We start from the raw sequence: 12,799 nt of genomic DNA, 5'->3' as shown, positions 1-12,799 counted from the left end.
AACTATAACTTATGGATAAGCTATAACTATAAATTATTATATATATGTATCTATATATAGACAGAGCACCAATAGAACAGGACATGATCTTCAGAGGTTACTTTTTTAAAACTAATTAGGAAAACATAAAATATATACAATTGGCAATTCTCAATATTTTAAGGCAAAGACTCACAGGTCTTTTTTCAAAGAAATCTTTAAACAATAGAATAAAAATCTAACTATTTCAGTCAGGGGAAAAAAACAGAAGTCATTTTTCAGTAATTCACTGAACATTCCCAAGATATATTTTTCTGTCACTCCATTTTAAAGAGACATGAATACATTTGTTTAACAGTATGCTTTTACTTTGAATACTTTTAAAATTTTATTTTCCTTAAATCAAATAGAAAATATAATGAATTTCCCATTAATAAAACTCTAGGTCCAGATTCCCTACCTGTTGAATTCTGCAAGCACTTTCTAAAGAATCATGTACAAAAATGTTACATTTATTAACAAATCTATCATCTGTAAACTCTCCTGATGCTTATTTTTCTTTTGTCAAACTTAATCTAATAAAAAACAGACAGTTATGGTATATGTCTAGTAAATTATCATCCTATCTCAATTTTAAAAACAGATAAATTATAGTTAAAATTTGCAATAATAAACAATGATTTAAAATAAGTTTATAAAAATAAAACTACAATTTTCTAGGTGTAGTATTTGATTCCCCCAATGCCCACAAATCTTTCAATTGGATTAACGCAGATTACTTATTTTTAATTTTACAAATGTTACAGTTCCCTTGTGCTCTGTATAATTTGATAAAAGCTATTTTTTTCCAAATTAAATATGCTATTTATATTAAGTGAATGGTTTGAAGTTAAGATACAACACTTTATACTCATCAGGAGTGTCCTCTATCACTTATCCTCTTTTTACTGACTATTAATTGTATTCTAAAAGCAATAGATCAAAAATAAAGATTAGTTAGATTATAGTTAATAAACAGTCAATTAATATTCAGATGATTTGTTACTAATAATAATAACTAATGTAATATCATCCTTATGACACATCATAACATTTCTTAAACTTATGAAAGGCTTCACTGGCTATAACATTCATTTCAATAAATCAGAATTATTGTTCTTATCATCTCCTATTACAGATTAATTCTCAGTTGCTATAGTGTAGGAAATTAAAAAATGTGGGATGGGTTTACACAAATAAATATCAGTATATTTCTGAAGTACATATTAAACCTACCTGCCATAAAATGGAGACAATAGCTAATAAATGGAGAAATTCCAAAATATCTTATGCTGGAAAAGTCAATAATTTTAATTTAAAAATGTATTCATGTCAGTTATTTTTTTACTGAACAGAAGTGTTCCCTCTATCAAAGACAATTATAAAATAAAAAGAATTTGGTTAAAACTCCTTTGGATAGGTGGTTCCCCCAGAATTCCATGGAAGGTCACAAATTTAGCAAAGGCAGATTTTGGCTATAATGTAAAAGATCCTGAACTATCCTTTTTTTCAGATTCTAAATAATCTGGGTAAATGGAATATTATTCCACCAGAACATAGTTCCCATCATTAATAATGTTTGGAAATTACCCTTTCTACCTGTTTTTACTTAGTTATATCAATAAAATCATAAGACATATATTATAAAATATGTTATACTGACTAAAAAAAAATATAATACTCTCAGGTAGAACCAAACGAAGAAATATTACCAGTTTCCTTAAAAGATAAAATGAAGAATAATTTGCTGTTAAGGGTTATAACTGAAGAGAGGGTGGTATATACAGATATGCCACAACTTTATATGACAGGTATACTCATTACCGGTGTAATAATGAATACATTTTTATGACTACATGAAGAAATATACAACCATTACACATGTTAATTCCTGTGATATAACACTAGTTCCTTTGATTTTGAATAATTCAAATAAGTCTTTTCATTTTTAGATTTAGAACTGCCCCATAGGAAGGTTTGAATTAAGTCTTCCCTTGGAGAAGATGGTATATCTTATAATAATATTATGAGAAGACTAGCATATACACTTGTTAACAAAACCTTTAATGAATGCAAATTTTCATGGAGTATCAGTAGATATGAAATAGTCTTTTTATGTGTCTTAACTAACTGTAATATGGAAATGGAAAGGCATAAAGAATCTTGATAACTGGAAGCCATTTTACTAATTGACTCTAACTGTAAATGGTTAGCCTATATGCTTCAAAAGAAAGTGAAACAATTAATGACATTTCAGTTACCAGCAGAAATATAGAAAATAATTGGTAACTTTATTAGGAATATTGTGGACTGTAAATGAGTAAGTGAAAATAATATATAACATCAAAGAATATGGTTTACTGTGTAGAGTAGACATAGAAAAAAGCCTATGGTAATGTTTCTCATGCACAATTAGTATATAATGAACTATAGTTATTAGCACAAAACTAGTGAGAGGGTGTAAAATAGTTATTAAAATTCTTATGCAAGGCCTTGTATTATGGGTGCTTTGGGTGGATTAATACATATACAGAGAGGTATAGGACAAAGGTGCTCATTACATATGCTTTTATTTGGCATATACTTGCTTATAGCAGTGCATCAAGTTAACATGCAGGTATTTGCAATAGACTTAAATCTTCCACTGTTACTGATATATGTAGATGATATATTAATATACATTGATATGGCTGAGCATTTCTGATCTTTCTGCTTTTTATTAGACATAACAAAATGAACATTGCAATTATTATAACTGCATATTAATTTAAACAGAGTATTGCATATTGCTGTCAAAGGAGCGATAAAAGGGATTTTGTTCTCCAAAGATATATTTTCTCTATTAGGGAAAAAAATGGCTCTGTGGATATAGTTTATGAGCAATGGGAAAACATTTTACAAGTTAATTTGAGTAAATTTAAAAAATGGAAAATATTTTTATGTGTTATAAGAAAAAAGGTACAATTAATGAAAACATTTATATTCACATTAGTAATTTATTAAGCTCAAGTTTAGTTACTTCCAGAACAATTGGAAATAAAACTTCTAGATATTTTCATTTCCTGTATATAGAGAAACAGATTAAATACCATTAAAATAAACATTTTATATAGGCCTAAGCAGGATTGTAGATTAGATCTGATGCATCCATTTCTAAATTATTATGTGATACTTATATGGACATTATTAAAGGTTATAAATTATACATTTTAATCCTTACTTGAATACATAATAATGTCAATTATTAAAAAAATGGAAACAAAGCAATCAAATAAATCTTTGTTCATCTACATAAGGAGAAATGACACATTTTCTTCATTATATTAATCAGTGAAGTTTGTAACAATGGTTTTATCAGTATCTATTAATTGGGCTGTTGTAGTAATGAAGAAATTTTTCATAAACTTGGATGGGAATTATTAAATAATCAAATGCCAAGACAGTTCCACAGAAGATTGAGTTGATGTGTCAAATACAATTTATGCAGGATTTTTTTCTGATACTTAGGACATAAAAATACATGTTAAAGATCATTATTATATAAAAATATAAATAAAAAGGGGTACTTAGGTATTTTCACAACCACTTTTCTAACCAATAATCCATAAGCACCAACTACTCGTGTGGTGTTCAGTTGGTGAGAAAAGCATTTGACATAATTGTATCAATTGCAAACTGTAGAAATTTTGAAAATGTTCCCAGATTTTTAGCCTCCTGTCCTTCCATTATTTTAGGTTTCTGACAAATGTCATGCACCACCATGTTGACACAAATGTGTGTCATTGTTACTTAGCAGGCAGACCTTCCCTTCAGTTATGGGTGAAAGGTGAATGCAAAATGTGAAATTGGTAAAGTCCATTTTCAGTTTGTGACATGCACAGGTCATTTTCCTGGAGTAAGTTATGAACTGGCCCGTTGCACATAACTGCTGCTTTTCTTCCGAGTGCAAGCGATTGCTTCAGTGTAACAAATTCACACTTGTGTCTTACTGCCATTCCAGCTATACATACCTGTCAACTGTCCAGATTTGTGCACAATGTCTACCTTTTTTACACATATTTTTGGTATGGTACTCATAAAATGTGTGACTGTCTACCAAGGCAGCCGGATGATCTCAGGATGGAAGTCATTAACTACTGAAATACATATGCGGTATGTGTAGTAGCGGCCAGGTTAATTTTACTTTTCAGTAAATGTCTTCGGAAATGGACAGTCCCCAGGAAGAGGAAGTTACCCATTATGCCTGTTCCCTTTTCAGAACCCATGTAATACCCAAGCTGCTTGGAGTTTACACAGCCCTTGTTACTTTCCCATACACTTATTCCGCAATGACATTATCAACTACACCACGTTAGAAATGTGGTTGCAATAATACATAAGTACCATGAAAAGTATTGTTTCTGTGGTTAATTAGAAACATTTGCCTTCTTTAATGCAATAGAGTTAAGAATTTTGGAATATCTCTAGAAAATATGAACACCAGTTAATTGTGTCTGTTAATGATTTAGGTAGTGATTTTAGTTTGTTATATCATTGGAACAGGTAAACAGTTTACTATATCTGAAACACTTACTGTAACTATGTATAAATACTGGACATAGAACATACTTGTTTAAAAAGCCCATCTTTTGTAGAACAACATTTGTCTTTGGTACAGACTTATGTCAAATAACTGTTAAGACCTGTTGCAATACAATTAATTAAACCTCCTACTCTTTTTTAGTTAATGCCATAGGATCTTTTACATACCACTAACACAAGCAGATGGGACTTTGGTTTAATATCTCATTGAGAAGGATGGTACACTCAGGCATGCAGCATCCTGCCTTATACTGCAATGGAGTGTCAGTACAAGAAAATTAATCCAAATACCTGTTATGGGCAATAAGCCACATTCTTCTGTTCTTCCGGGCACCAAAGGCAAGTATGTTACACGTTGGACTACTGACACTACATGCTGCAAGTATAGTTATGCAGTTTAATATATATAATATGGCTAAGTACATATTTGTATTATGTTAATTATGCAGATTTATTGGTATACAGAATATCAGAATGCTGTTGATTCCATTTGTTAGATGTTGTTATAAAAAGTTTTAAAAATGTGGTGATATGGCACAGGACTATACAGGCATCAAAAATAATGTCAGAAGTGAGATGTGTGTGGGGTGAGACAGTAGAAGATGGGTGAGGGTAAATAGGGATAACACTTATGGAAGAAGGTAAAGGAAGGTCAGAGGGAGAATTTGTCTTCAGGGCATGTTTTTTTTTTTTTTCTTTTTCACAGAAATAGGATTTTGTTTTTTTTGTTTTGTTTTTTTCAGAGGAAAAATAACACTGGTGAGTTGTTGACAAAGGTACAAGTAAATAACATAAATGAAACTACAAAACAGAACACACAGGGTGGTGCAATACAAAGGGACAGCATGTGGAACACATACAATAAGCAGGCAGACAAAGAAGGGAGGCTGGAATGGGACCAAAACACTTACAAAGGAGAGATACAACCTACATATGGCAAACTGCACCAACAAATGCATAGTAATGCACCAACTTACATAACATCAATATTGTGATATTGCCAACTATATATGTGTGTCTTGCTTGGTGATCAGGACTGACTGAAGGCATGGTATGTGGAGCAACACCAGTCCAAAAAGAATACCCCAACAAGGAAACACATATGTGTAACTATATAGATGTCCTAGGTGTGCAGCCCTGGACATGTGCATAAATGGCATAGGCTGTATTTAGGATCACAAAGACATAAGTCAGGATAGAACTATCAACCTTAGAGATGGGAAGGCAAATATCTTGGCACTAAGCCATGGTGCAACCATGATGATTGCTGAAATATGTAGCAGTATTCCGTGAAAATAGCAACAAAATGCACCTGCTGTGGCAGGGAGCCATCAGTGTATAAGCACAGACAACCACTAGTATATCCTCTGAAATTATAGAATGCAATGTGCCATCTGTGGACATTAATCAAGCCTGCTGATTTCACATCATAAGTGTACATGTCTATCATCTCTGTCAATTATACCACTATGATATTCACAATGTTATCTGTTATGGTTCTGTGCTGCATGCACATATAGCACAGTAGATCTACTGTGGCCACATCAATGTAGCTATCCAACAATACTGTGATACAGCACACCCAACACCACAAAAACAGAATTATGTACATGTATGCCAAATAAAGTCACTTATTCCATGTGCATGTCATTCACCTATATAATATACACCTTTATCATAGCAGATCCAAATGTGGTGCAAACAAGTATCAGTTACCTATGAAAACCTAAACTGCTGCTGCTTCTGCAGCAAAGTAGCTCTGCAGTTGTCATGTGCAGCTGTAACAAATATGTGTAGTATTTGTATGTATGATGGATGTGTGACTACATGTAATATATGTTTGTGTGCAAATCATACACTAACTCTAGCAAATTCAATGGAAACATGAGTGCAACACTATTTCATACAAAATAGGTAATGTCCTCAAATGTACAGGCATGCAAACACTCAGCAAAAAAATGTGGCATAACAATCCCACATGTCAGGGAATGGAACTAGGGAAATGTATGGGCAGAAATAAAATCTCACATCATATAGTGATGGATGGTCATGTCTAACACAAATTACATGTCCTTAAGTGGCATCACAACTAATGTGTGAAAAGTGAATAATATACTCATATGTATAGTCATGCAAACACTCAGCAACAAAATGTGACACAGAAATCCCACATGCCAGGCAAAGGAACTAGGGAAATTCATGGGCAGAAATAGAATGTCACATCATATAGTGATGAACGGTCATGTTTAACACAAATTACATGTCCCTAAGTGGCATCACAACTAATGTCTGAAAAGTGAATGTGCCATGTATCAATGTGCCACTTTATCTGGACGAAATGTGTGCAAATGGCACAAAAAAATTAACAGTGTAACTTCATGCATAACAATGCAATGTCAGGATGTGTAGACCCTAAAGAGGGTCCACAAGTATATTGTGTGCAACTGTGATGAGAAACTGTACAAGTGCATACAATGAGTGGTCAATAGGGCCTCACATAGAGAAAGACATACTCATGTGAAGCTTGCATGCACCTGTAACAATGTACAGTGCAACATGGCAGAATGTCTTGAATCATGGAATATCCAAATTGTGAGGAAGCACAAAGAGCAAATGTGATCAAATACATAGGTGTCACCTGCATGCACATAAATGCAAGTGTGCAGCATAGTTGCACACAAATGGCCAACCTATCTCTCTCCTCCATACTGACCTTTTACCATCCTAATCGACCCCTTAGGTCTGAAAACAAAATGTTACTGACTGTTGAAAAACCCAGGCTCTCAGCTGGCCTGTTGTATTCTTTTATTGTGTCAAAGCTATGGAATAATCTCCCTCCTGCAATCAGAACCATCAGTAATCCCACCTGCTTCAAAACATCCCTCTGGCTGCATCTCTCTTCTTTCTGCCTGTGCACCTGTACCCTAACAAATAACCCCCAAACCTGACTTCCCTCACTGGATCCTACCCTTTTCCATTTTATTCCTTGTATATTCACCTCCTTCTTTTACCATAATATTCTCCTTCTGCTGTCGCTAAAGCTTGATTTACTCCTACCTCTTAGCCCACCTGCCTCCTTCTTTTTCTTTGCCCTTAAGTGTGCTAGTAATACTATACCTATATTTATATTCATATATTACATGAATGCATACTTTTCCCTGTCTTCCACATTCATACCTTTATTGTAAACAATTTTCACTGCTATTATCAATTTAATTACCATGTACCACTACTGTTTATATACTCTGCATCGTGTGCAATTTTCCTTGTATGTACTTACTGCAGAGCTTTTCTCCCCAGGCCTCCACTGAAAATGGGCTCACTTTGGCCCAGTGGACTTTCCTGGCAAATAAATGCAATAAATAAATAAATAAATAAATGTACATAAACATGTCCTGGCTCATGCTGTATACCTGCATGGAACAATTACATGCACTTTGTCATGCCAGCAGGTTTAATATCCAAGGGAAGTTAAATATGACCACTTATAGTACAGTATCCTGAAGGCTGACATTGTCTACAGTGAGTGTATTATATTATAGCACACATATGGGAGACAGATCCACACAGGATATCAATATGCACATGCCACACAGTAAGGTGCATACCAGTATTCTCTGTACCTGCATTACAATAGTAGTGTGTGGCCCACTAACCCAATGGCAAGTGTAAATGCCAGTTACAAGCATGGTGGTCTCTTTACATACTGATCTGGAGAACAATCATACAAATGTAGAACATTACCACATACCTAAGAGAATAAACACTTATGGAGCCCTGCTTCATATCTTTGAGATCACATACATATGTGAAGCACAACAACACGGGTGAGAACACATGCATGTATGGAGTTCTACTACATACCTATGAGAACACCTACATGTGTGGAAACATATTACATACCTGTGAGAACATGACCTCAGTGGGCCTGTGTCAAGCTAACTATAGCTGCTACATTCATGCCATGCTGTATATAAATACAGTGGATATAAAAAGTTTACACACCCCTGTTAAAATGCCAGGATTTTATGATATAAAAAATGAGACTGCAATAAATCATTTCAAAACTTTTCCCACCTTTAATGTGACCCCTAACCTGTACAATTCAATTGAAAAACAAACAAATCTGTTAGGGAAAAAATATAAAAAATAAAAAATGTACAGTACGCTGGTTACATAAGTGTGCACACTCTTAAACTAATACTTTGTTGTATGCACACACCCTTAAACTAATACTTTGTTGAAGCACCTTTTGATTTAATTATAGCATTCAGTCTTCTTGAGTACACACTTGCCATAAATTAAAGAGACTCTGATTAACCCCAAATAAAGTTCAGCTGTCCTAGTAGGATTTTCCTGACATTTACTCAGTTGCCTGCTACAGCAAAAAGCCATGGTTCACCGAGAGCTTACAAAACATCAATGGGATCTCATTGTTGAAAGGTATCAGTCAGGAGAAGAGTACAAAACATGTCCACATCATTGGATATACCATGGAACACAGTGAAGGCAGTCATCAAAAAGTGGAGAAAATGACACAACAGTGACGTTGCAAAGAACTGGACATCCCTCCAAAACTGATGAAAAGGCACGACAAAACTGGTCAGGGAGGCTGCCAAGAAACCTACAGTAACACTGAAGGAGCTGCAGGAATTTCTGGCAAGTACTGGTTGTGTACTATATGTGACAAGAATCTCTTGTATTCTCCATATGTCTGGACTATGGGGTAGGGTTGAAAGACAAAAGCCTTTTCTTACATAGAAAAACATCCAGGCCCAGCTAAAATTTGCAAAACAATACATCAAGTCTCCCAAAAGCATGTGGGAAAATGTCATATGGTCTGATGAGACCAAGGTTGAACTTTTTGGTCACAATTCCAAAAGGTATGTTTGGCACAAAAGCAACACTTTGCATCACCAAAAGAACACCATCCCCACGGTGAAGTATGGTGGTGGCAGTATCATGCTTTGAGGTTGCTTTTCTTCAGCTGGAACTGGGGCTTTAGTCAAGGTGGAGGGAATTATGAACAGTACCGAATACCAGTCACTTTTGGTCCAAAACCTTAAGACATCTGCTAGAAAGCTGAATATGAAGAAGAATTTCACCTTTCAACACAACAATGACCCTAAGCATGCATCCAAATCAATAAAAAAAAGGCTTCACCAGAAGAAAATTAAAGTTTTGGAATGGCCCAGCCAGAGCCAAGACCTAAATCAAATATATAATCTATGGGGTGGCCTGAACAGGGCTGTGCACAAGAGATGCTCTCGCAATCTGACAGATTTGGAGTGCTTTTGCCAGGAAGAGTGGGCAAATATTGCCAAGTCAAGATGTGCCATGCTGATAGAGTCCTACCCAGGAAGACTGAATGCTGTAATTAAATCAAAAGGCGCTTCAACAAAGTATTAGTTTAAGGGTGTGCACACTTATGCAAACAGCATATTGTACTTTTTTTATTTTTTATATTTTTTTCCATAACAGATTTGTTTGTTTTTCAATTGAATTATACAGGTTATAGGTCACATTAAAGGTGGCAAAAGTTATGAAATGATTTATTGTGGTCTCATTTTTTTATATCACAAAAACCTGCCATTTTAGCAGAGGTGTGTAAACTTTTTATATCCACTGTATATCTGCTGTTATTATGGATTGTGTAAGTGACATGTTCCAGGTATGTACATATCTTCTGATAGCATGTCCTAATGGTAAAAAAACACCAGACTGGAATTAAATACACAGTACACAGATCTATACTTACTACAGGTAAGCTATGACAACACAGCTATACATTTAAAGCAAATTCCCTCATCTGAGTGCACTAAAAACCCACAATCACCATCACATACTACATCAAAACCCCTGAAAGGTAATACAGGTAACAGGCTCTCTTCATGATAAATGCCATCTATCACTGCAAAGCTGTGCCGCATAACTATTCACTATATCTCATCTACCAGGATAAAGAATTAAAAATAGGATTTGCCATTTCAGAACAGGTATATGGAGTGCATCACTTTGCAGTATGCTGTCTGCATAACACTTACACACACAAATTCTGCATAGATCAAGATGCGGTAGCCCAATGAATAAGGCTACTAACAGACTTAATAACAAGATCAAACAAGAACCACTTAGGAAGCTATAACAGCAAGTGTGCAAAACACACAAATCTTAAAACTTGTCCTTATCACCAAATACCATGTAAACACCCTTTAGGTTGTGTACACAAGCAGGCAATGTAGACATGTGCAGCAAGACTAGGGAAAGAACATGTTCTACAACTCAAAGATGCCAGTGGTGGTATGGCTGAAATAACCATGTGCAGACAGTAAAGGTAGTACATACTTCATCCAGTAGTGATGCATGATGGGAGGAAATATATATTTCTAAATATCTATTATGAGCTATTGCTAGGAAAATGTAGCAGGTTATGTGAATGATGAAAATATAAATTTTGTCTACTGTCAATATGTGCAGTCATGGGAGCAAATGCAGATCTCCTTACCTCATAACATCTCTACTGATCAAGTCACTATATCTGATCCATCATCATTTGATGTTTTTGCAGCTTCTTCCTCAGCTGTTTGAAGACAAGAGAAAAACACTGGTTAGCATATATGAAGAAAACAGCTGGCAACATCAATTAAATATGCAAGCTATTGAACATTTTACAGAATCAGTTACACATTTGTTAATGGGTTCAGCTTATACATTAATTATAGTAACAGTAAGTTGCCATCAGCAGTAAAGAGACATACAGCTGATAGCCTGCATGTAACCATCCCAGTCAGTACTACACACCCACTCTGGATTTTTACAGTATGCTTCTGTATAGCATACACAACATTACTGTGAGACATTATTTAATCTGCAATCTTACATCCTTGGCACTATAAATTATCACACATAATGCAATTTGTTTGACAAGACCAGAATTGTAACCCTTACACATTCCAATATGCTGCACCAAAGTCAAGATCACTACATGTGGCACCAACATAGTAATCCATAAAAAACCTTGGAACCAGTTATGATTTAACCAACCATCAAGGTTTCTCATGAGGCTAACAAATGTAATATATAGATATATGTGTGACTGACAAGCATGAACAGAAACATATACAATGTCTGTATTGTAAGTTGACACAGAACTATTCTTGTATTGTGTATTAATAGCTGTTGCCTGTATGATAACAAAACAAGCAGGTTTCTTCAAATCATGTACAGAGGCCCAACAGGTGTCCATATTGTGGGCAACATTGCTGTAGTCTACACTTTCTGATGTATTGATTCAACCCCCTGAATGAACTTACACTGTACTGAGTGCAGAAGATGGAGTCACAAATATCACAAAGGATGTTTCATGGCAAATGAGCTTTGACTACAGTATTGGCATGCCTATTCTTTAATAATTCATGAGGAAAATAAATGCATACTTCTGTGAATCATGTAGCAGCATATCTGATCAGAGCTGCTTGGCCACAACTTGCTTAAGTACAATGACAGTAATCATAAGTGAGATAAAACTCTAAGCATGTAATAGACTTTGGGAGGTTTTAGTATAAAACATCTGTTGGATGTGACAGATCGAACTCCTGAGGCACATACTCAGCATGGTAGTCACCTTTTTATATGCAAATATAACAGCAACCGAAGTACAGTGATATCCATATGTATACAGATTGATATAAGAATATGCATTTTTATATGCCTACAGTGGCCAGATTGCAATCGACACTATGCAGTGTATACATTCTGTACATGCAGGAGTGCATCAGAAGCATAGGAATCACTACTATTTTACCAAATGAAAGCGAACAAGTGACAACTCCAATGTTATTACAATCTATAGTACTTCCTTATTATAGCAGCCTTAAAACAGAAGTAGAATGGACATTAAAACACTAAAGCATGCCTTTTTTTTTTTTTTTTGGGAGGGAGCATCCATCGATATACTTACTCTTACATTTGGATAGTGAAAATTGTTGTCCTGTCCCTTTCACTCTGCTTAGGAATGGCTACACACAGATAGAGAGCAAAACATGTTATTGAGCAGTCTCTAGCTGCAGTAGAAACAGGCTGAACAGGCAACTTAAGATTAACTGAAAATGAGAACCTTGTTTTTTTTTAAAGGGTTCCTTTTCTATTACAGATTGCATTTGCATTTAGATATTTTGCAGAAGCTAGTAACACCATCATA

The sequence above is a fragment of the Protopterus annectens genome, chromosome 11.part0 (assembly GCF_019279795.1).
Source record: "Protopterus annectens isolate FY-2018-M chromosome 11.part0, PAN1.0, whole genome shotgun sequence".
Lineage (NCBI taxonomy): Eukaryota > Metazoa > Chordata > Ceratodontiformes > Protopteridae > Protopterus > Protopterus annectens.
The sequence above is the reverse complement of the archived record's forward strand: the minus strand, read 5'-3'. Positions refer to the sequence as shown.